Here is a 26,491-nt window from a genome sequence, read left to right as displayed (position 1 = left end):
ATTTTTGGAGTGTCCTTAAACTATGGGCCCCAGGAGAGTACCTCAGTTTGGCCCCTACCCCGCAAAAGTTTATCAACTATAGGTTTTAAATAATTGAAAATCTCAGTTATATAAATATAGATGAAACCAACTAATAGACTCAAGAAAAAGTCTTCAAATGAATCCTACTCTTAGCCAACGACTTTCCCTGTTGGGAATTATCCTGAGGACAAAAATGTGCACAAAGATTTAACAATACTCATTTTAGTGCTGTTAGTGATAATAAAAAAATGGGGCCGGGCGCGGTGGCTCACGCCTGTAATCCCAGCACTTTGGGAGGCCGAGGCGGGTGGATCACGAGGTCAAGAGATCGAGACCATCCTGGTCAACATGGTGAAACCCCGTCTCTACTAAAAATACAAAAAAATTCAGCTGGGCATGGTGGCGTGTGCCTGTAATCCCAGCTACTCAGGAGGCTGAGGCAGGAGAATTGCCTGAACCCAGGAGGCGGAGGTTGCGATGAGCCGAGATCGCGCCATTGCACTCCAGCCTGGGTGTCAAGAGAGTTACACCGCCTCAAAAAAAAAAAAAAAAAAAAAGGAAATAATCTAATCACAGAGGATTAGCAAAGTACGGCATCATACCAGATTCCTATGCAGCTGTTAAAAATGAGAACACAGCAGAACATGAACAATCCTGAAAGATGTTAATGGAACAGTGAAGGGAAATATGCAAGTCACAAAACACAAGGTGGAAACTGACTACCTTCCTTGCTTCCAATCTTGTGCTCTATAATCTCTATACAGTGAGAGTCATCTTTTTTTAGGCTTAACATGGTTTCCTATTGTCTTTGGAATGAATGTAAATGATACGGTGATCCTGCTCTGGCCCTGGCCTCTACCTCTGGCTCCATCTTCTGCTGCTCCCTCTTCATGCCTCCTCTCCTGCAACACTGCACACCTTTCTGCCCTTCTTTGAATGCACCCTGCTCTGTTTTACTTCAGTGAGTCTGCACAAACTTTCCCCTTTGCCTGAAATGCTCTTCCCCAAAATACTCATATAGCTGGCTCCTTCTCAGGTCTCAGCCCAGATGCCACCTCTCAGAAAGGTTTTTCCTCTTTGGGAGGTGGAAGCAGGTAGATTGCTTGAGCCCAAGAGTTTGAGACCAGCCTGGGCTACATGACAAAATCCTGTCTTTACAAAAATACAAAAATTAGCTGGATGTGGTGGCACACACTTGTGGTTCCAGCTACTTGGGAGGCTGAGGTGCTCAAGAAAGAAACCTTGAGTCAGGAAGGCAGAGGTTGTAGTGAGTCACAATCTACTACAACTACAGAGTTTAGTGTCACTAACCTCTGGGCTGGGTGACAGAGTGAGACCCTGTCTCAAAAGAGAGAGAGAGAGAGAGAAAGGTTTTTCCTAGCATCAGATCTTAATTGGACATTGCCTGGTCACTCTTTCACATCACTGTTTTATTTGTTTCATGGCATTTAACACCCTCAGAAATGGTCTTATTTATTAGGTTATTTGTTTTCTTGTTTATTATCTACCTCCACTCAAAAGAAAGAAAGCTCCATGGGAGTAGAGGCTTTGCTGAGTGGCATAATGCTCATAATGCCCAAAGTGGATGCTAATGTCTACGGTGAGATGTTTATATATGTACACATGGAATAATGTACACATGCGTGACTGCCTAAAGGAAGGACAATATGAGCACAGCACAAAAGAATATCTCTGGATACTGAGTTTTGGATGGTTTTAAGTTTTTTCATTTTGTTTATATTTGTTTTGTTTTTCTTTTTTAAAGAATGTGGTCATTCTAAGAAAATGGTGACACAGCTGGCTTGAGACTAGAACCACAAGATACGGGAATTGGAAAAGATCTTAGAGGACCTTCGGTTCAATCCTGCCTCTCATTTCAGCAGAACATGCAAGGAACTAGTCCAGTGTATTTTTCACTACACTAGTGGTTTTTGAATTTCATAAGCATGAGAATTTCCTGGAGGATTTGTGAAAACACAGACCTCTGGGCCTCACCCTGAGAATTTCTGATTCAGTTGGTCTGAAGCGAGGCCTGAGAACCTGCATTTTGACCAGTACCAGGGTTATGCTGGCTGTGCTGGTCCTGGGCCATACTCTGAGATCCACTAGACTATACCACATTGCCTCTCTCAGTTCCCTTAGAAATGCCTTGCTCTTTCTGTAGGAATGATAGTGATTAAAACAATACCCCACGCTGAGGAAAACCCTAGCTTTCAGGCCCCTTCCAGAAGTTCCAACTGAAAAGAAGGGAAGTAGACAGGGATAAATAATTTTTGAAAGCCTCCTCTCCTCTAGGCATCGTGAGGGATGATCTACATTTTATTTGTTTAATCCTTTTTACTACAGAGAATATAACCTAAGAGAGGTTAAGGAATTTGCCTAAGAGCAAACTACTAGGAAGTGACAGAGTCAGATTTCAAATCCAAGTCTATTTGACTATACAGTCTATGCTCATTCTCCAACTTTCAGAATGAAAAGCTGTCACTGGTGGCATTCACAGTGGCAAATCAACATCTTCTACCGTAGAAACAAATATCCTCAAGAAATTGTAATACATCATGTCATTAATGATACTAAAAGCATATATGCTGATATTAACATCCAACCTTTTCTCTGGTTCTGAGGACCAGGTTTATTTATTTCCATGATATTCAGCAACTTTCAACCCCAAAACCCCAGAGAAAAGGTGATTCGAGCTGATGCCTGGCTTATTATTGCAAGTCTTCTGTGAAGTAAGTGAGAAAGGGAGAATTTATCATGGATCTCAGCTTCCAACCAAGGGAAGAATTCACACATGTTCTGTGGGAAAAGACCCTAATGGGCTTTGCAACTGAATGGAACTGTTCCGCTCTTTGAAGAACTAAGTTTAAATTCAAAGGCTAAAAGCCAGACACAAAGATGGGAATATATCATTTGCCATTTTATGTCAAAAATAAACTAGAAACTAGTTACTGCTCCATTCCCATGAAGAGCACATAAACAAGGGACAGAGAAGTCCAGGTGACAAGGTCCCCATACCTACAAATACCCGTGCAGCCAATGAGTTCCAATTTGTTCTATGTTTTGTTCACATACAACCCCAAGTTTGAGAAAGTGCTATAAATACTGAGATCACAAAGGGGCTTGATAAGAATTTTTTTTTTTTTTGAGACAGAGTCTTGCTCTGTTGCCCAGACTGCAATGCAGTGGCACAATCTCGGCTCACTATAACCTCTGTTTCCTGGTTTCAACAGATTCTCCTACCTCAGCCTCCCAAGTAGCTGGGACTACAGGTGCATGCCACCATGCTCAGCTAATTTTTATACTTTTAGTAGCGATGGGGTTTCACTATGTTGGCCAGGCTGGTCTTGAACTCCTGACCTCATGATCTGCCCACCTCAGCCTCCCAAAGTGCTGAGATTACAGGAATGAGCCACCGCGCCGGGACAAGAATCTTTTACATCGTAGTTTTGATCAGAATTCCAAATTAAGAACAGGGTTAAATATTAGTAGGTTATTTCAAGAACAACAAAAAGAAAAATGTGGCTTCCTGTATCTGTCTCCCTATATTTCTAACTTTACTTCATGATTTTCCTCCACATGTTTTATAACAGATCCCTGAAGCAGCTGCATAAAGATGTTTTACATGAAAATAAAAGGAAATACTTTTAGAAATTCTGGCAACAGCATCAGAGAAATGAGGGATTCAATTGAGACAGCTCACGTGATCAGTCCCTTCCTGTGTCCTGTGCCAAGGGCCCTTGGTGCCTCTTCTTCTGGAAGCTCATTTTCTAATTGTGACCAAGGAAACTCCTGTATATTTGGTTAGCAAAAGACAGCCATGAAAGGAAGGTAAGTGGGAAAGAAGGAACAGAGCAGAGTAAACGTAAAAAAGCACAAGAGGATCCCAGAGATGGGTATGAGTACTGTGAAAATTTGATTCCTATGGCAACTTTGCTCCCAACACAATTATGAATATGTTTAAGATCCGGAGTGACTGCGGATCTCCTTGGTGCCGCAAATCAGTAAGGCAGACCACATTCACAGCCACTCATTTGTTAATGTCTGAAAAATCCGGCTCTCTTACGCCCAATAAAATGCATAGGATTTCATTTATTATATACATAAAAAAAAAGAAGGCCTGAAAGATCTTTATTATAAAAAAAAGAAGGCCTGAATGAACCCTGGGTCTCCAAGCTGATGAGCTGTCTCCGCAGCCGGCTTCTGAGACAGGCATCTCATGTGAGGCATGAGATTGGACTGCGCGGTAAGTATGAGCAAATTCTCTTTTTGCTCCCAACTCTCGTCCTTCATGAATGGTTGGAGAAAAGCCATCTTGCCTTGCCCAGAGGAATGATGCAGCTGCAGCAGCCGTTACCCTACTGTTAAATGTTTGCTTTTAAATATTACACTGGCCTAGCAAAAATAGCTGTCTCCTCTCAATACCAGGAACAAAGCTTTATACCTGCTTTAGGGTCCACACCTGGGTCCTGGCAGGGATTTCAGAAAAGACATTCTCTGATTTCTCTCAGGATGGACAGTGACTTATTCCTTAATTTCACATATATTTCTGCAGTGGATGGCTGCTCTTGATTCTCACAGACTTCACAGTGGCCTTCAGCCTGCAGTGGTTTATGCAGAAGACAAAAGAATAGCTACTTGGCAGATAATACTCTTCAGGCCTTAGGGAGGGCACTCAGCTGGAAAGATCTGTTTTCGTTGGAGATCGGAAGTGCTTTTCCAGCAATTATTTGATCTTTCCTGGGAACTTGTTCTTTTGAACTATCTCCCAGTCTGGTGGGAACACATGGATTCCTATTCTGGTCCCAGCATTATCACTAGCCGGACGTGTAACTTTGGAAAAATCATCAGGCTTTTACTACCCCTCAGTTTTCTCATTTGCTGGGTGGGAATGATGAACTGTCCCCTGCTTAATTAATGAGATTTTTGTAAAGATAAAACAAAGCGGTATATGCGAAGGTATTTAGAAAATTTTCCTATTGAGGAAAAAAAAAACCCAAAATACAAATATCACCTAATAATAAATATGCTTTTTCTATCATTAGTGGTAGGTTTTCATTTTCTTTCTTAGAATTAGGTAGGAATACCCTCATGAAGAGGAGAGGCAGAAAGTGCAGCCCCGGCAGAGAATATCGTTATGTTCTCCTTGTTGCTTGGAGAAACAAAGCAAGGAGGGCAGGACTGGAATACTTTAACATCTGCCCAGAAAAATCTGCTTTTGCTAGGGCCACAGAATGTTCTGGTCCTTATTTGTCTCCTCTTTGGTGGTCCCACAAAGAAGGCTACTGTTGCAGTATTGAATGAATGAGTAAGTGAATGAATGAATCTGTCCATCCACCCACCTGCCCACTCATCCACCCATCATTCAGGGGCCAATACTACATATACAAGCAGTGTGCACAAAATACAAAGACACAAAAGCCGTCTCTATCACTAAAGGGTGTCCAGCCCATGGGAGAAGGCAGATAAGGAAAGGACCTGTTCTGCTCCAATGTAGTAAGTGTGCTCTCCTGGAGAAACACACACAATGTTCTTGGAGCTCAGGCACATGGCTCACCCTTCCTGAGGAAGCTGGGATGGGCTGTCAGAGGACAGACATCTGAGTGGGGCCTGTGGGAAGGACTGGTGAAAAAGGGGGTGGGCAAGGTGTTTTGCAGGCTGTGGAACAGTTCTTATGAAGGCATGGATTCAGGAGAGAGGAGCATGCCAGGGAGCAGCCTTGTTTGGTGTGAAGAATGCCAAGAATGAGTGAATGCAGGTAACTAGAGGATTAGGCAGGGCCTGCCTATATGTGAAGGAGGGAGCAGGCCACTGAAGCTTCTGAGCAAGAGTTGCACAATGGATTTCCATTTCAGAAACACTGCTTAACAGCAGGGAGCATGTTCTGGAGGGAAAAGGTGAGCAGGTAAGTGAAAGATTTAAAATTTAATGTCAACATCTGCATATTGCAACACAGAACACTTTACGAACAGTCCTGGCTTAAGAGCATTCTCTTCCAAATTCTGAATTAACACAACCAACAATAAACTGGGGAGTGAATACATTTATATCTTCCAAAAAAAATGCCTTCGGTAATGTTTCCCTTGCACAACTTATACAACACGGAGTTCCCATATGACTCTGGGATAATCTCCTGGGAAAAGGAAGATACTCTATGTTTCTCCAATGTGGTTGACCATTGTATGCTGCAGCAGCAGGAAGAGTCTGAAAGGAACAGGAAACTGATACCCTGCTAGGTACCTGGTACAAAAAGGTGGTGATGAACAGCTACCTGGTGGCTGTCTTTAAAGAAAATAGTTCATAAATGAAAGAGAATTTCCAATAATTTGGGGAGGTTTAGCAAGGCATGTGGATTTTTCAGTTCTTTCTACTACTACTTCTTTTTTTTTTTTAAGTTTAGGCATAATTTATCCACAGTGCAATGTATAAATAGATCTTAAGTTTACAGTTCAGTGAGTTCTGACAAACGTATATACCTCTGTAACCTAAACCCCCATCAAGATATAGAACATTTTCATCATCCTAGAAAGATGCACTGGTGTCCCTTTGTAGTCAATCCCATCCCAGGCAAACATGTTGTGATTTCTACCACTACAGATTAGTTTTCTCTGGTCTAGAGTTTTATATAAACGTAATCATATATATGATTGATTTTTTTTGTGTGTCTACTTATTTTACTCAACAGGTTTTTGATGTTTGTCCATGATATTGTACATTCAGTAGTTTCTGAGCGGTATAGTAGTTTTTACTGTTTTATCTATTATAGTAGCTTTTATTGCCTAGTAGTATTCCATGGTATGACTATACCACTACTTAGTAGGTTTTTAACAGTTCTCTCTTTTGCTAAATAAAGTATGCAACTGCCTACTCATGGCAAAGCAACAAAGAAAAGGCATGAGTGTGTAAGTTCTCTGTGCTATCAGGCATTAGGGCTATGAGTGGCTTCATCGTTAGAATCCTCCAACAGCAACAAGGGCTAAAATGTCAGGTAAACTAGGACAAACGAGAGAAGGATGAGAGAAAGAGAGAGAGAGATATATATCATCCCTTACATTGTCTTAATGCTATATATTTGGATCACAGGAGTACATAACTCTTGGCCCTTGTAAGAGAAACGCCAATTTGCTGAAAATTTGTGTACTCAATATAAATGGTTAGGCACATAATTTAGATATTAAAATATTCTTTAAAAAAATAAAATGTGTCCACAGAGGCCTACACATGCGCTGGGATTCTATATTGTTTTTCCCTGTAACTGTCAATACTCTCCTGTCCAAGCAGCACTTTAGTAAGTAGATTAGGGAATCCAGCAATAAAAGGAAGTGATTCAAAAGCATTTTCAGAATTCACCAGTTTCCTATGAGATACTTGCACCCATGAGTGTCAGGTAGCTACTTGGTGTGATTTTAGTTGTATTCAACTAAGAGATAATACCTGAAAGCTTCAAGGAAAGCAGATGAGCTTTTGCTGAAGGGGTTTATTAAGCAGAGCCAAGAGGCAAAAGTCAAGGAAAGAAGGGAGTTAAAGTCTTACAGTCTAAAGACTCCATTTCCTTATTCTGTGGAACTGTTTAAAGCAGCATCACAAAAGAAACGAAATGACATCTAAAAAGCATATTCTGTCTTCCCCTGTACAGCTGTCACAATTTACTTTGAAAACCAGACATGAACGTGTTCTGATGACTTGAAACACATTATTTGGGTCAGCTCCTCCCTCTGACATTATACACTCCCTGTACTTTGAAATGAACTAGTCGCTTCTCCAGCATTCCCACTATCATTGGAAGTGATGTTGGTTTGCATGGTAATGCTAAAGACACAATGGAAATAAAAAGCTCTCAGCCCTGGGTGGAACCGGATTGGATTCCAAGAATAATGCAGCTAATGTCCTTAACAAAAGCTGGCAGGTTTCCTTTCCATTTTTCACATCAGATATACCTACTTGCTCTCTATTTTTCTGAAGCAATTTAATATTTGTTGAGCATCAATGATATGTCAGATACCATGCTTCATTCTTATGAGTCTCCAAGATAGGTACTATTATTGTTCCTACTTCAAAGATGAGGAAAATAAAACAGCCTCAGCCTCTACAGTCATTCATTACTATTCTGTGTGTTTCCTTCCCTCAGGTAGTTGGAAGTGGAGGTTGGGAGTTGTGAAATTTGATGCACACAGAAAGCTAGATGAAGATATAGAAAGCAAAATGGCTTTCCTCTTTGTTCTCTTTCCTTACATATTTTAACATTACATTCCGTAATTAGGTCAAAGCGAAAGCTACCAGTGTTGTGAGGTACAGCTAAAGTTTAACAGTTATTTCTTAGAAGACTGTTAATTAGACTGACTTGGTGTATAGGCTTTAGAATACATATTCATTCTGATAGCAGTTATAGTACAAGACATCTCATAAATAAAATCCATTTAGAACATTATCCACAGGAAACAGCTGCAGCTGGTATGAGAACTTTTAACACTAAGGAAACGCAGAACTTCATGGAATTAGACGAAGACAGGAGTATTATGTCACAGAATAACACGATCTTAGCAGGAGCAGGACCATATTTTCAACAGATACACTCACTTTATAACAGTCCATGCTTGCTCACCTCTCTGGGTTTTCAGGAGACAAGCATGGTGTTACCAAGAGCAAAAATTCAAAGAAGTGGGAAGTAGTACTCAGAGACATTTTCACTCTCAAAGGCTGGGGGCCTGTAGTTTAATGTATAGCTTGGGTCTACTCATTCATATAGACCTGTGCTCATAGGGTAAGCAGGCACTAACCACATGTGGTTGGTCCAAGATGAGATGTAATGTAAGGGTAAAGCATATAACCAGGTTTCAGAGACTTAGTATGAAAAAAGAATTAAAATGTTTAATAACATTTAAAATACGATTACATGTTGAAATGATAATGTTTTAGATAGTTTGTCTTAAATTAAAAACATTAACATTACTTTCATCTGTTTCTTTTTGCTTTTTAAGTATACTCGGTAATTTAAAATTAATTAGCTATGTTGCCTGCATCTGTAGTTTGTACTATGTCTATGGGAAAGCACTGGGATAGATACTCAGTGATTGAAAAGATCAACCCAAGTTGAAGATTTGGTGCATTTGATCAAAAGTGGCGAGCCACCTGCACTGTAATATGTTTCCTAGGGGGTGAATCAAATGACGGAACAGAAACATGCATACTACTCTGACCTGCTGGTTACCTTAAGTAAACCATTTGCTCCGCCTGGGCCCCGGCCACTGCAATGGTTGATCCAGACAATCTCAGACATTTCTTCTAGGGCTGATATTTTGAATCTGTGGCAAATTCCTTAGGGCAGGTAAATCATGAGTGAAGGTAAAATTTAAAAAAAGACTTTAATATTTGCTCAATGTCCACAGCCCCAAATATTGCCTGCTGGTCTCTCACATGTGACATGCCTTTAAGTCTCTCTAGAGCAACAGCTAAAATTGAATGGCAATGATAATCATGTTTATGATACACAGACTGAGCTACCCTACGAAATGAAGGATGCTTCCTCTGTGTACCCCAACGAGTGGGTTTCACTTGATACAATTATATCAGTAATTAGTAATTACTTTTGCACCAACCAAATACTTCTAAAATGGAAGAACTTAATTGCACCTTAGTAAGTCAACAAAAGCTTATAAAAACATGAACACAAAATATTCTAACATATTCTCCCTGGAGGGAAGGAGAACAGAACCTGCTCCTCTTTTAGTTCAGGTTCTACCCTATTTCTTTTCATTTTCAAAGCATGTAATTATCTGCTAGAAGTTATTCTGCATCTCCCAGGCAATTATATACCTTTTTTACATGATTGTAGAGTTTCTCCTTTTTCTTTCCTTAAAAGGTAAAAAACTTAAATGCAGACAACACAATTATAATAGGGTAAAACTTTCAGCGCAATGCTAGATAAACAGCATTCATGCCCCTACAAATATCTTAAATACATGTATGTTCAGAATGTATGTTTCCACACACAGGTATGGAAACAAATAGGGAAGTAAGAAATGACAGGGATAAATAACCCACATGATGGAAAACTTGCTTATAATGAAGGCCTCTAGGAAGACTGCATGATTTCTCCCCCCCAAAATAAATCCCATAATTTGCATCCCCACATCTGTAGAATTTCTGTTATATTCAGTTCAAATCTGACACCTTTAACTTCTAAGAGTGAGAGCATGTATAATGCTACTGATGTAGATGCTCGTATTGAAGTAGCTCCTGCCTTTATGTACTTGCCTCTAGATTCCTTCCACTCTGACTTCCTGCAACATAACAGATAAGTTTGCACGTGTGTCTCTGTCCAAACCTCATGTTGAATTACAATCCCCAACATTGCAGGTGAGGCCTAGGGGGAGGTGATTGGATCATGGGGGTAGTTTCTCATGAATGGTTTAGCACCATCCTTCTTGGTACTATCCTCATGATACTGAGTTATTGTGAGATCTGGTTATTTAATATGTGTAGCACTGTTCTCCTGCTCTCTCTCCCTCCTACTCCCACCATGTGAGATGCCTCGCTTCCCCTTTGCCTTCTGCCATGATTGGAAACTTCCTGAGGCCTCCCTGGAAGCAGAAGCTGCTATGCTTCCTGTATAACCTGCAGAACCATGAGCCAATTATACTTCTTTTCTTTAATATTACTCAGTCTCTTTATAGCAATATGAGAATGGATTAATACAATGACCATAAATGCCTGTACTAGAGGTTACCAAATAGATATTTGGTGAGAAAAGAAATTTTAGGGATACAGGCTCTTCCTCTCTGTTCCTTTCCTCATTTTCTTCCCTCCTTTCCTTTGTTGGTCAGATCACCTATATTAATGCTAGGACAATTCATGCCTTTTTTTTTTTTTTTTTTTAATTCACATTGAAGGCAAGTTGGGAAATTTTGACTGAACTGCTGACAAAGGGCATGGACTCCCACCATTCCATACTTTTAAAGAACTTATTTTAAAAAGTAAGAAAGGGGCAGCAAAGTCACAGAACAACAAAAGGACACACTGGCCACCTTCATTTTTGTTGAGACTGGACAGATGGGAGTTGAAACCATAAATGAGTGCAAGGCTCCGTGGGTCTACTGTGCAAAATAAGTTTTACTTGAAAATGGAAAAAATGACCCTGCATTTCTCTTTGCCATTATCTACAGAATCACACTGGAAAAAAACACTAAGAGAAGCAAAGTAAGAAGAATAGTTTCTCTTGGCCTTTCCTTGGCATTTTATACCTTTATTCCTTTATTCTTTTCTTGCTCAACCACATTCCCCTCATTCCCAACTATTTTACTACTTTGGAGGCACTGGGAACAGGACTTCTGGGAAACATAACACATATCAGTCCATTTGTTTTCTCTGTGAATTCTTTTCAGCATCTTTGTGTAGCAACAGGAAGGATGTGGGCTCCCTTTCAGATTCAAATGAGGCAAAGACGCCCTGGCTCAGGTTGACGGCATCATGCTTATGTTACACTGAGGTCTGAGAATGCCAGAAACACTGTCTCTAGATAGGGTGGCCATGTTGTCCTGGGGCTGAGTCTCTATCCTTAACATCAGATCCCTAGCCCATGTCTCACAAAAACAACAAACAACTAACAAGAAAAACAACAACAAAACCCCCAAAAAACTGCTCACACAGTATAACTACAGTGTACTATTAAGAGAATTCTGATTTCCGCAGTTGAAAAGACCAGTGTTTTCAAGGTATTCACAGATGTTTTAAATTTTATAGGACAGATGTTCAGAAGTGGCAGTGTCTCCTTTCAAATTCTTTCTTTCTTTTTTATTGAGACAGCATTTTGTTCTGTCATCTAGACTGCAGTGCAGTGGCACAATCACAGCGCTCTGCAGCCTCAACCTCCTGGGCTCAAGCTACCCTTCTAACTATGCCTCATAGTACCCGGGACTACAGGTGTGCACCACCACATGCAAATAATTTTTTTTTTTTTTTGGTAGAAACAAGTTCTAACTATGTTGCCCAGGCTGGTCTTGAACTCCTGGGCTCAAGCAATCCTCTTGCCTTGGCTTCAAAGTGCTGGAATTACAGGCATGAAACCACCATGCTGAGCTTCAAATATTTCTTAAGCTTAAAGAATGTGGTAGGGAAACCCTACCATATATTTTTCTCAGATATATATTCCTAAGCTTGTAAATCAAGGAGTAATAAATTTATAATATAAATAGTTTATTTTATAAAACTGGATGTTTATTACTTAAGACTTCTACAAAAAGATCAAAGAAAAACCATGGGAGAGAATGTGGCGTGGTGCTAGACAAATATGTTAATACTGAATTTGGGAACGGAGTCTATTATTAATTCTGTTAGTCCAACTTTGTGATCTTGGCAAGTTATTTATCCTCTCTTAACCCTCAACTCCATCCACTGCTCCATCTATCCAGCTACCCATCTACCCATCTATCCATCTACCCATCTAACAAATACATCCTATCTACCAGTGCCCAGACCTTGGTGAATTAAAAAGATGAATAAGCCATCATCCCCAAAACTGGAGCAGCTTTTGATAAAACAAGTGTACAAATAATTCTACACAAGACAATTAATTGTCAGTTGGAAGTTGTAGGGTGCTAACAGGAGCTTAGTAGAATAAGAAGTCACTTCCAATGGAGAGATGAGTCAAGGCTCCATTGAGGACAGACATTTTGTTGCTTGAGAAAGCAGCAAGATTTCTGACTCTAGAGTTGGATTGGGACATTCCTGGCCACAGGAAAACCCAGGGCAAAGATGGGTATCAGGGAGGTGCAGAAGGCATTTAGGGAAGAGTGACAATCCCACTGGGTGGAACAGGGTCTGAGCTGGGAGTCAGTGGCTCTTCTGATCAGACAGGCAGCCAACAGATGAGGACTGGACTGAATTTGGAGCTCCGAGGGGAGCCCCTGAAGAGTTCTGAGCAAGAGTGACTTGGTCTGGCAGCTTTACGCAGAATGGCTCTGTCACAAAAGTACCTGAAAGATGCTAGGAAGAAATCTTAGCAGTCCAAGTCAGTGGAAATAATGTTGCTTTAGGAGGGCGGTGGTGGTGAGGGTGGGATGGAGGGACAGACAGGCTGTGAACTGGCAGAATGGAACTGGGCACTTAGTTTATCTCTAACATTCAAGCTTTCGCATTCTGGTATTTGAAAGTTTAGGGTAAGTGGGGGAAATTAACTTGAATGCCCCCCAAAATAGAGGCAAAAATAGCTTTGGATAAAATTTAGTCCCATTTCTATATATTGAAATCTCAATATCAATTGGTCTTATAGAAAAAACTGGTCTTGCAGGAAAAGCGTCAAGGAATGTTGTATGAAAAACAGACTGTATTTAGGTAAATCTACTGAAGTGTTTTAGCATTTGGTCTGATCCTTCATACATGATGCTTTCATAGGAGGAATATTTATACCACTTTCTATTTTGACAGGGTCAGAGAAGTGTGGTTCTTCAGCAATGCATCATCCAAAAAGGCCTCTCATAATACCTTTGAAAATAAGACAGGAACATGAGGGCTCGATACTAAAGCAATGAAGTGAATATAATATTTAAGTGGGGCTGATTCGTGAGCCCATGTCCACCTAGAAGGTGGCCTTGGGGGGCCTAAAAGAGGCCTCCGAGCTCTTCAACAATTTGTCAGCATCTTAGATGAAGATACTGAAAAATCTGTATGGTGAAATATTCAGATGGAACAAACTTTTGAAGGGATAGGAGTGACAATCTCGAGATATAAAAATATCTTGGTAGGCTGGAGTAATAGGCCACAACTGACATGATAAAATTAGTAAGGAAAAATGTGAGGGCCTGAACCAAAAAAAAAAAAAAACAGTTGTCTAAGTACAGGATGGTGGACATGCGGTTTTGCAGCAGCCTGGGTAAAAACCATTTGGGGGGAAGTGTTAGCTGAAAGTAGTTTCAATTTAAGTCAACTGTTTGACATGGCTCCTTAAAAGTGTGATCTAATGTGGTGTTTACTGAAATAGAGCATTAACTCCAGCCTCACTTAAGTTGGGACTCCAGAAACACTGAGAAACATGGGTGCTTTTGATATAAACATGTTGGGTAAAGTTGCTTAACATACCAAACTCAGTTTAACCAGAGAGAAGTTTTGCTGGTAATCAGGGAGGCCCTCCCTTTAGCTAGACTGAACTAGGGAGGTTAGTAGGAAGAAACAATTAAGGACCCGCCAAACTATACTTATCCATTCTAGTAAGATTGAAGTTTGATTTTTTTTAATGCAAAGATACTAAAATTTCAGACACCAAAGACAGAGCCTGGTCAAAAGGACAATATCGTCCCTCTGTTCCTTATCAAATACAATGCTAGGCAATATGAAGATATTTCTTTTATTGTTTGTCTGAAGATGGTACTCTTCCATTGTTTGAATAGTCTGGGCCCCAAGTTGGGGTTTGCTTTCCTGATGGTTGGAAAAAGTCATTTGGGTGAGGGGTACTGTGCCCATGACCCACAGCCAGCTCCCTGCAGGCACAGTAGGGCACCTCTCCCATGGGGATGGAGGTCTTCACAAACCTTTTACTACCTTTCTTCAGTGTATAAACTGTGATCTCTGGAACTTTCAGACATAACACTTAAACCTCATGTTGCCAAATGAGAAGCAAGTTTCTCCTTATTCTCTATTAGAAACATAGAAAGCAAGCCAGCATAATTTCTAAACCAAGTTGGAACTTTTTTTAAAAAAACAGGAAATTTGTTGCTATGTGTTGTTTTCCTTCCTTGAGCAGTACGCTGTTTATTTTCAGGAAAGGGATCACACAGATCCTGGTGTACATGCTAATGAACAACAGACAAGGGTCACAGTCGCTCATTCTCATTTGCTTTCCTTGAGGGAGAGAAATCGTATGATGGGTTCAGTTGGTTTTGGCCTCAGTATAGTTTCCTGAGAGACTTCCTTAATAGGTACCCACTAAAACATTCCTTAACACAAACACACAAACACATACACACACCAAGTACATGTGTATGTGTGTGTATAATCTGACAGTCTCTGAAACCAGAGAACAGAATTTAGAACTTGTTAACAGTAATATGATGTTAAAAGGACCCGAAATTTTGTTGAGAAAAACTAATACAAACGCTTGAAATTGTGCTTAGATGAGAAGATTTCTTTTATTCTTTTTTTTTTTTTTTTTTTTGAGAGAGTCTTGCTCTGCGGCCAGGCTGGAGTGCAGTGGCACGATCTTGGCTTACTGCAGCCTCCACCCCCCCAGGTTCAAGCAATTCTCCTGCCTCAGCCTCCCAAGTAGCTGGGACTCTAGGCATGAGCCACCACAACCAGCAAATTTTTGTATTTTTAGTAGAGATGGGGTTTCATCATGTTGGCCAGGATGGTCTCGATCTCTTGACCTCGTGAGTGCTGGGATTACAGGCGTGAGCCACTGTGGACGGCTAGATGAGGAGATTTAAGCTATTTTTAAAAGAGCAATGGATGGGTTGTTATGTGGCAGAATTTCTTCTTAGGATTTGTTTCTAATAATGAGAATGTCCCAAAGATGGTAAAGAATATCTTGACAATAGAGATTTCCTGGCAGAATTTGGATGAACAGATACTGGCTGGATTAGATGAACTTTAAGCCTCCTTCAAGCACAGGAAAATCACAGGTATATGATTTTGATTTTTTTTTTCTATAATAGCCATAGTGTAGATGCTAACAAGGTAATCTGGAAACACATGTCTTGAGACAACGGCTTCTGAGAAACTGGATTCGTGGCTCCTTAGAAGTCAAAAGAAAAAAAATCCATATTTTGAGGGAAAGCGGATGTCAATGGAAAGTTCTTTAATATTTTTCCTGGGAAATGGTTATAACCACTTATGAAGCAAATCATCAGAATTATAAGGGCAAAGCGACAAATACAGTGAGAGATTTTAATAACACCTCCTTGAAGAGACTGACAGATTAATAAGGATACAGAAGATGTGAGCAACAAAATGAAGAGGTTTAATCTAATGGGCATATTTAGAACTCTGTCCCCATAGTCCCCATCAGAGAATATGCACTAAAGAAATTCATGGAATATTTAAAGAAAATTGACCATGTACTGGGCCGCAAACCAAGTCTCAATACATTTTGTGGAAATGGCGTCATACAAACAACATCCCAGACCACAATAGGTTTTTTTAAGTTAGAAATCTATAACAAAATGATTACTAAAGACTCTCATTCATTTGGGAATTTAAAATGATGCTGCTAATAAAACTCACGAATCAAAGAAGAAATAATTATGGTAATTACAACATTCTTATAACTGAGTGATGATAAAAATACTCCATATTAGAACGTGTCAGATTCCACTACAGTTTTATTTAGAAGAAAATATTTAAATCTTGTCCTAGAAAGAAAAAACACTGAGAATTAATGAACAAGTATCCAACTCAGGAAGTCAGAAAGTAAATAAGAGTACATCCAAAGAAAGAAGCAGAAGAAAATAATAAACGGTAGAAATTAAAATCAGAAAACAAAGATACATTAAAGAAAATGAACAAGGGAAAAACTATTTATTTGGAAAGACTAATAAGAGACAAACCAAAACTGATAAAGAAAAACACAGAGACAGTACAAATAATAACACTAGGAATGAAGGAGGGAACATAACTATAGATTCACCAAGGATTAAACCATAGCATACTGTACTATGAAGAAACATGCGCCACTAAGTTTGAAAATTTCAATGAAATGAAGAATATCACAGAATAATTCAAATTATTATTCTAACAAGAGAGAAATCTGAATAGTCTAATAACCATTAAAAAAATTAGTTCATTAGTTAAAAAGCTACTCATCACTCCATTCAAAAAACCCCCCAAACCCAATAAACATTAGATTCAGATAGTTTTAGAAAAAAATGAAAAAAAAAATCTGTGTTTTATACCAAAACAAAAAACCAAAACAAAAAAAGTGCAGGAGATGGAAAATGAAAAAGCACTAGGATAATCTCAGAACCAAAATCCAAGACAGTAGGAAAAAGGAAAATTACAGACTACTCTCAGATATAAATACAAACGTAAAAAATAAAACGTTAGCAAATGGAACCCAACAATGCAAAAAATATATCACAACTAATGTGGATTTTTGCTAATAATGCAATGATGATTTAACTTTAAAAATGAGTGACAATAATTCCTGTACTGTCAGTTTAAATGAGAAAACTCCAATAATCTTATCAATAGAATAGAAAAAGCATTCAATAAAAATTAACCCCTTTAAAATTTTCAAAAATACAAACTTTTAGCAAATTAAGAACAGAAGGGAACTTTCATAATCTAATAGTATTTACTAAAACCCAGCAGTAAGCACCATACTTCATGGTGAAATGCTAACAGCCTTCCCTTTAAAATCAGTAACAAGCTAAAAATCTGTGCTATCCCTCTTTCCTATCCCCGTGCTATGTCTTGCAGGTCATAGCCAGAGTGGTAGGAAAAGGAAAAATAAATACATAATAGATAAAAGATTGTAAAAGAACTAAAACTTATAATCATTTATAGATGGTATATTTGGTTACACAGAAAGCCTAAGAGAAAACAGATAAATTATTAGAATTGATAAGAGGCTTCGGCAAACGGCTAAGTATTAGCTTAATATGAAAAACTGTGTTTCTATCCAGGAGCAATAGTAAGTCAAAGTAATTTTAAAAAGTTGAGTACTGTGCTTTATTTCTTAAACTTCATCTCCTGCTCTTCAACAGGCACCTCATCCAGGTAAGCACAGAATAAAACACATTTATGAAAAACAAGTAACCTAATTATATTGTAAAACTCTGAGAGGCAGGGAGTATCATTTCATGGAAGACCTACAGGATTCCTCTCTATTCTATTCCCATGGAAAAATTTCACTTAAAAAAAAATGAGGCATTGTAGATGGGGTTGCTTTGAACTGTGGTGAATCACACTTATTTACTGGAAAGAAACATAAGCAGGAAGTCCAGGCCTCTGCAAATTGAACTCTGCCTCAAAGGAAAAATATGGTTGACACCTTCTCTTCTACACAGCTTATAATAAAGTCAGCAGGAAGCGGCCCTCCAAAATGGCATCCCACGTCAGGAAGGAGCTGGCTGCTGTGAAGGAAGACATTGGTCAAGAGGCCGGCAGAGCTCTTAAGAAAGCTCTTGAATGATTGTCTTCATTTACATGAAGAAAATAGGGAGAGTTACTTCTGTTGAAATTTCATTACAACCAAACACAGGATGTCATTTAAATTCTAAGAGCTGCTTGATCCAATTGAGTCCCCTATACTCTTATCCTATATTCAGGCATGTCCACTGGCACGGGGGCCTGGTCAGCTCATGTTTTTAACAGTCTTACAGAAGGAAACTACGCCACATATGATTTCTTTTTTCCACAGTTGACTTATTACCATTTTTAATGAAGTGACAATAAAAACAAGATAAAAGAGTAGAGAATGTTCTATATTCACTTGGATCTGGCCGGGCAATTCACTCAAAAACATGGGTATCTGAAAATACTAGATTCTGACGTTGTTTTTAAAAATATGTTAAAAGCCTAACTCACTGGAAACACCAAAATAAGCAAAGATAGTAGACTGATTTTGTTTGATGGATTAAACATAGCACATGCCTATAATGGAATAGTATATAGCATTAAAATCATATTGCGAGATAAATTTAGTGACTAAAAAATATTCATGGTGCATTGCCAAGTTAAAACAAAGTAGGATATAAAACATTAAGTCCAATTTGAAACCATTTTTTAAAAATTCCTAAATTTGCATCGGGAAAGGACAAATACTAAGGATGTGAGTAACTATCTCTGTGTGACGGGCTAATAGGTGACTTTTGTTTTGTTCTGTGTGTCCTGTATCTCTAAGTACTTTACATTAGGGGTGTGTATTAATGTGGACATTCTTTTTAAAAATCCACCATAATAAAAACGCCTAGAATTCATGTCACACACACATTCTTGGTAGTCTCCAAAACATTCACAAACTAAGTATAGTTTCACGACAGTGAAAACACCTAACAAAAGCCAAGTGTCCTGCTGACAGTTAGACTGGAGGACAATCTTTTCTCACTCCTGTTCTCCACTGGGCATTTGCCCTGGGGTATGGCTCGGTGCCCCCAGGAGACACTGAAAGGCTCAGTGCCATCCCAAGAAGACACTTCCTTCCTTTGGCTTACTCATACCATCAGCGGGGGACAGAGCAGACCGAAGCCCAGCATCTGGGACAGCAGGACAGGAATGAAAATTCTGGGCATGAACAAAGTTCCACTTACCACCTCTAGAACGTTGCCTCTCTGATTAGCAACTTTCTCCGCTCTGAAGCATGGCTTCCCAGCCTTCCACACCAGTGCCCTATACCTTTTCTGCCAATCTCCCACTGCCTCTCGCACCCGCTTCAGCCAGGATGGAATACATCTCCACATAACCGTCCATGCACTTGCCACATCTCGTCTGCTGGCCAGGCCCATGCAAGTCTTACCCTTCACATAAGCCTCCCTCTCAGCTCCTCAGGCCTGTGCTGGTCTCCCCATCTCTCAGTTCCTTGGCTTATACCCAAAACTTGATCATTTGCAGGTGAGATCGTCACATTATTTAACTGTTTCCTGTGCATGGCAGGGTCTGGTAAGGGTTGGGGCCAAGAATCTCTTTGATCCTCCCCATTGCCGCCTTCTGGCTTCTGGCCCAGGTCTGTGATATCATACGTTCCCAAAACCAGGACACAGATCTTTTAAAGAGGAGTGATTTCACTAGCACTTTTCCTGACAATAATTTTGTAAGAAATCTCTTCCTTCTGGTCTGCCTGTGTGCCTTTCTCTTTATGCTTGTCTCATCCTTAAGGGCAAAGGATGGCATTTTTCCTGCTCCTCCTTTCCAGCTCAAAAACAAATGGCTTCCTCCTTGACTTCAGCCCTCATGGAGTGGCGCTAACAGAACGGAGGCTGTTCACAACAGTGCCAGGTCCTCTTGCCTGCTCACTCCCAGGCACCCAGGCACTCGGACGGCACTGCACCCTTGCTTCCCATTCTCATCAAGGACTCTGGATCTTTCGGTTCCTCCCTAAGGGGTCTGCGCTGTACCCCGCTGATGGTATGAGTAAGCCAAAGGAAGGAAGCGTCTTCTTGGGATGGCACTGAGCCTTTCAGTGTCTCCTGGGGGAACCGAGTCATACCCCAGGACAAATGCCCAGTGGAGAACAGGAGTGAGAAAAGGTTGTCCTCCAGTTGGACTGGAGTCCAACTGTCAGCAGGACACTTGGCTTTTGTTGGGTGTTTTCACTGACATGAAACTAACTATACTTAGAACCAAAGTCCTCCAGGTCTTTGGTGGGCCATATTCTACATTCATTTTTCACCCACTCATTCAGCACTAGTTCCTTAGTGCCTTCTGCGGGCCAGGCGCTGTTACGTAAACTCACGGTTGTGTGCCTTGTTTCCCTACCTACAGTGAAAGCTCCCTCGATGGCAGAGATTGTCTGCTACAATTATTGAATTGTCACCAGAGAATCTGTGTGTTCAGAAAGTGTTTGAAAAATATTTAACTGACTGAAGGGAAGAGAAAAGGAGTAAAGCAGAAGGTTTCAGTTTTCATTCCATTACTCTCTCCTATGTGGTTTGACTAGAGATGACGTAAAAAGATAAGGGAAAACTCTGACTCTAGCAGACTGAGTAGAGCCTTCATTTTTTTCTTTCTTTCTGGGCCTCTGTCCAGACCAAATGAGATGGTGACGTCTGTGAAAACATTCTTTAAGTTGCAGAATATTTTACAAATATGAAGTGTCATCATCATTATGATATGCATCATCCATACCTCACTGTGAAAAGTTTGATTCCAAACAATAAGCAACCAAATTGCCGCATTTCTGCAAGCTCCTGCAACCAGCAGCAAAATACAGCCAGAAAAAAAAAGCTGACAGCCTGACAAAACCCAAACGGAAAATTAAAATGAGCAAGAACAGCCACACACCCAAAGAGAGAGCAAACCCGCACTACTTGGAGGAGGAAATCCTCTAATTGCCTCCACACTCCTGCTCACTTCCATCTGCTTGCATTTAAGGAAATCCAACTACTGGGCTCCTCGCAGCTGGGGAGAAGAAAGATCTGCGTCCTAAGTGGATGGCTGCAGCAGGCAGGGACCGATGAGGACAGGAGACCCACAGGCAAGGCTCAAAGGCACATCTAACAACAAATTTAATGTGTGTTAAGCAAAACGCCAAACCAGCTCTCCTGGCGGTGAGGTCACACAAAATAATAACAGAACTCATCCTCAGGAGAAAGGTGGCAGTGGCGTGTGTGGGCAGGAATGCTGCACTGAGCTCCTCACACAAAGAAGCCTATAGGCCTCCCCCAGCTGGGAGCTGCATGGAGCCCAGGCTGCAATTAGGTTTCCTGTGGGGAAGTGACTGGAGACATAGGCACCCATGCTCCTCACTGCGGGATAACTAAATTGCCCTTGGCAAAACTTAAGTGCAATCATAGTTTTTAGGAATGCCAACCTTTTGATTCCAGTCTCACTTTGACCATTTCTCCCCTGCTCTCCCTATCTGAACCTCACCAGTCCTATTCTCCAGTCTGCCCCCGGCCTTCTCGCTTTCTGCGCAGCCCACCACCTATACTCAGGACCTCACTGTGCCTCTGTAATCAGACGGATCCCCTAAGGTTCAGGCAAACTATAATTTAAAAAACTCCACATCTTTGAGAACAGGCAGTTCATTTTCAGAAGATGAAACTGTGGTGCAGGGATGCAAAGACAGGAGGTGTGTTCACATCACCAGCCAGTGGCAGGGACAGGGCCTGACAGCAGATATCTACAAGTCATCATACATAAAACAGAAAAAGGACACCAGCACTTAGTGGCACTTGTTACGAGCCACAGACTAGGCAGGGTGCCTTCATATACTTTATCTGAGTCCAAACCTGACATTAATCCTGTGAATTGGACTCAAAGCAGTTAAGCCACTTTCTCAAAATCTTTCAGCTAGTAATGATGACGTTGGCATTCATTCCCAGGTCTGATTGCAAAGCCTGTTCTTCCCTCTAATCTGTACTGCCAAAAGATTTCAGGGTGAAGGAAGCTGATGGAGTAGTTAACTCATGAGATGGGTTTCTCTTTGTGGCTTTATACCTGCTCGTGGCCTAGTGAAAGGAGAACAGTATCACGAATGGTTTGAATAGCAGTGCACTGGAATTCTGGAATATGAAACTGGAAATCAGTAGGAAAGGTTGTTATTGAAAATGTCTTGGTTTCCTGGTGTGACAGTAGTCTTATAATTTGTGGGGACCCTGGAAGATTCTGGAAAGGTGGGCTTTGTATCTCCAAGTGGCTCCCTACTCCACAGCAGTCTAAAACCAGAAGGGTAGAGCCTTCCTGAGCGATGACCCCTTGGCTCCAAGCACTGAAGGGTGGAGTGGATGCCACCATGGCAGCCAAGCTTAGGAGGAAGAAAGGCAGGTGCAGGGAGCTCTGGGGCTCTCTGCAGGGTTGCGAAAGGGGGCTGCTAGCTGCTTGCCCAGGATCTCCTTGTACCTTTAGAAAGAAAATGCCCCCTGGAATCCTCTGGACAGACTATCTGCTTCCAATAATCACTCCCAATGCTGACACTACTCAGCAATCCCTGGTCAGGCCAGCTCACCATCAAAGCAGGACCTGCATTACATCATGGGGGAGTGTGGGTGGCTTGATGTTTTTTATGTAGTGTAAAGAAATTGGTTATGCCCTTCGTGAGAACGAACAGCTTCAACACGTAGGCTGTATGTATGCAAAATGTTCCTTTGGGTAAATGGTAAAAAGAAATCATCATGGAATCCTAACTAAGTGGCCTGAACTGAAAAAAAATAACTTGTTCATTTTGTCTGGCTCTGGCTTTCCATGAGCAGCAGTGAGGAAGCTTCCCAAGCTGTCAGCCACAGCTGGGGCCACCCTGGGAGAGGCTTTGTTTCTGCTCTGGTTTTCTGAGTTCTCTAAGACCTCACCAGTTAATGTTGATTACTTACACCTCTAAGTAATCTCTGTTTTATTGTAAACCACAGTAAAATTCTAAGCCCCTCAACTTACTAAGTGGACCCTCCTCTTGACCAAGGGGATCCAAAGAAACCTGAAAAACTAGTGCAGGCCATGAAGGGAAGGTGGGGGTCACCTCATTATACCCTCCTTCCTTTGGAGTTCAGGCACAACTGGCCGGCATGAACATTTAAGAAGAGACCCTGAGGCTGACAGAACAGACTCTTACAGTAATATGATACTAACTCCAACCTGACACTGGCATAACATCACATGACAGATAACAGGCCCTAAAAGGAAATCAAAATATTTTACTCTACAATATATTTCCTTGGTGTATTTTGAAATGGCCCTGCAAAGCTGTCTCTTGTGGGTAAGTGGAGTCAGGAGGTCTGGAAGATAAGATTCCTTTCATGTGGATGAAACCTCGAAGAAGCAGGCTTCAGAGACCCTAAATGTAAATGTCTCTTACCAAAAGTGTCCAGGAGTGTCCAACCTTTTTGCATGCAGGAGTGTCCAACCTTTTGGCTTCCCTGGGCCACACATAAAATATACTAATGATAGTTGATGAGCTAAAAAAAAAAAAAAAAAAGTCCATGCATTATTTTTGTGGTATGTGCCACCACAGATAACTAAAAAGGTCCTCTCATTCAAATGGCTGGACACGGGTGAGAATCTCCTTCCCTTACTAGGTCTCTCTTGTGACTCTGACACCTTTGGTAAGAGACATTTACATTTAGGGTCTCTGAAGCCTGCTTCTTCGAGGTTTCATCCACATGAAAGGAATCTTATCTTCCAGACCTCCTGGCTCCACTTACCTTAACTCAAGCTGATTTCAACTCTTCAGGTAGCGCTTAACTCTTTGAACCAATTGTCAATTAGGAAATATTTAAATCTACCTATGACCTGGAAGTCACCCCCTCCTTCACCCTCTGGACACACACTGCCTTCGAGATGTCCAGCCTTGCTGGCCAAACCAGTGTATACCTTACATATGTGGGTTTGTGTCTTCTGTCTCTGTAAAATGTATAAACTCAAGCTATAACCCAGCTATCCTGGGCATATGTTCTCAGGACCCCCTGAAGCTATGTCAAGGGTCATGTTCCTTAACCTTGGCAAAATAAACTTCTATATTGATTGAAACCTATCTCAGATACTTTGTGGCTTACACTTGGTTTACTATTTTTAAGGTCAAAATTCAACCAAGTCTCAAAGATATTTCTTTGAAGCAGGTATCAACAGGATAGGTATCTGAAAATAGCCTGTGTGTCTTGTCCGCTGCTTGATAGTAAAGACAAAGTTTGTTTTTTGTTGGAAACCTCCCAACATTTTATTGTGAAACATTTCAAACATAGTTTTCATAATTTTACACTGAATAACCATGTACTTACCACACAGATTCTCACATTATTATAACATATGTGCTTTATCACATAGCTGTGCATCTATCCATGCTACAAAACTTTTAACTATACATTTTTTTCATGGACTTTATTTTTCTAAAGTTTAGCTTAAGGGGGCAGGGCAGGGGGAAGCATGCTTTTCAAACACTTCTTGGTGTGAATTCCTGCTTGAGCACTTACTAGCTGGTGTGTAATTTCGTAGAGCTTCAGTTACCATTGTTATAAAATGTGAGTAACAATGCCTACGGGTGCTTTGCAGAGTAAATGTGATAAAGTATAGGAAGTGCCTTGCACACAGTCAATTCAATATGCAGTAGGAACACATAACCAATTTTTAGTGCTCAGGCTATGCTATCTATGAAACAAAATTGAATTAGTCAAAAATAATGACAATTATCAAGCTATAGATGAAGCAAGAATGGCAGAATGTTGATGATCACTGTTGGAGGTGGGTGAGGGTGCATTGGGTCCATTATGTTACACTGTTTACTTTCTATACATTTGAGATTTTCTATAATAAAATGAATAAAACGTTAAAAAAGCAAATCAGTCACTGGATTTTGTCAAGCAAAAAAAAAAAAAGGATACTATATTTGAAACATTTAATAAGAAACCTCTCAGGAAGTAATAAGTGGTGATACTGGGGTTACTGGTGCAGGGTTAGGAGGGGCCCACATCTTGCTCTCACAGCTGTGGGGCCACTTGGGGTGGGGGAGGATAAGCCTCGGATATTTTGTAAAAGCTCCCCAGGTAATCTGGTTCACTCCTGAGTGAGAACCCCTGTACTGGCAGAAAAGTGTGAAACCACACTTTCCAGCATATTAATTGTGAGAATACGTACTTTGCATAATGCAAAGCTTGTGCCTCTAGCTAATTTGCAGGCAGATGACACAGTGTGAGAAGCCTCTGATTTAGAATAAAAACTATTTGTAACCAAACAGCCTCCCTCTGTTAAGTCAGGGGTGGGTTAACTGAGGACCTAATTAGAGTGCATTCTCCCACATCACTTATCAACTGTCTTAACTCATAGAGCTAAGGGGTTCCTTTAGTGCTTTCAGAATTGGGAATCTGGAGAAATGTGGAGGAAAAAAAACCCATGGACAATGTTAAACAGAAGTAAAAGGAAATACTGCTCTTTTAAAAAACAAAATGTCACCCTCCTGTTCTAGTTCCTGAATTCCTTCCCTTCCCCACTGTGGCTCATTCTCTCTTGTTCCCCTTTGCTGGCAGCTGGAGGCAAGGAGGGGGCTGTGATGGAACCGCTGGGTGAGATAGTATGTGTCTGGTGTCCTCTCGGTGAGCCTGAAGTGGCGTCTTTGTGGATGTGGAGGCAGCTAGAGTAGACAAGCCAAGCTGGGCCACCACAGGCGAGCAAGGCCATTTGCTATCCTGTGGGTTTCCTGAATGAGGCCAGGAAAGAATGCTTGTAACAGAGGAGACCTGCACGCAGGGCATGTGCACACATGAGCACACACACTCTCAGAGGATTGAAAGGATTTTTATACCTGTGTGTGATGGACTGAACTGTGTCCCCTCAAATGCATGTGCTAAAGCCCTAATCCCCAATGAGACTGTATTTGGAGAAGGGGGCCTTAAAGGAGGTTAATGAAAGTTAAATAATCAAAAAGGTAGGGCCCTGATCCAATAGGACTGGTGTTCTTATAGGAAAGGGAAGAGACAGCAGGGGAACATACAGAGAGACAAGGCCACATGGGGACACCAGAGATGGTGGCCATCTGCAAGACAAGAAGGGAGGCTCACCAGACCCTGACCCTGCTAGCACCATGTTCTTGGACTTTCAGTCTCCAGACTGTGAGAAAATAAGATTCTGTTGTTTAAGCCACTCAGGCCTTTCCCCTGACAGAAATGCCCACCTGAAAGAAACTTTTACCTGCTTCTCTGGCATGTGTTATCTATGAATACGTTTAAGACTTATTCAACACTTTAGTTATTTTTAGGCACCTATGATGAAAAACACACAGTGTTGGACATAGGGGTAAACTTTCTAGCCTGAGGGACTAAGAAGAAGTGGCATTTAAGGTGAGCTGGATAAGCAGAGATTGACTAGCAATAAAATAAAAAAAGATGATCCTTGCAGAAGATTA

At 40.8% G+C, this 26,491-nt stretch overlaps 1 protein-coding gene across 8 annotated transcripts in view; it reads right to left on the bottom strand.

Moving 5' to 3' along the window:
- Positions 1–26,491, bottom strand: part of FYN (FYN proto-oncogene, Src family tyrosine kinase) — a 218,201-nt gene that overhangs the window by 83,355 nt on the left and 108,355 nt on the right. Inside the window, exon 1 of one of the 8 annotated variants that reach the window (XM_032275005.1) lies at positions 23,456–23,474. The exons of 6 other annotated variants lie outside the window; for them this stretch is intronic. The gene's annotated coding sequence lies outside the window, so the exon portion shown is untranslated. Of the gene's footprint in view, positions 1–17,926; positions 18,021–23,455; positions 23,475–26,491 lie in introns of those variants that run through there. One more of the 8 variants, XM_032275003.1, reaches the window with a different exon arrangement.

Source organism: Sapajus apella, unplaced genomic scaffold (genome assembly GCF_009761245.1).
Source record: "Sapajus apella isolate SASKATOON/1434 unplaced genomic scaffold, GSC_monkey_1.0 scaffold6, whole genome shotgun sequence".
Taxonomy (NCBI): domain Eukaryota; kingdom Metazoa; phylum Chordata; class Mammalia; order Primates; family Cebidae; genus Sapajus; species Sapajus apella.
Note: the sequence above shows the minus strand (reverse complement) of the source record. Positions and strands in the feature narration are given on the sequence as shown.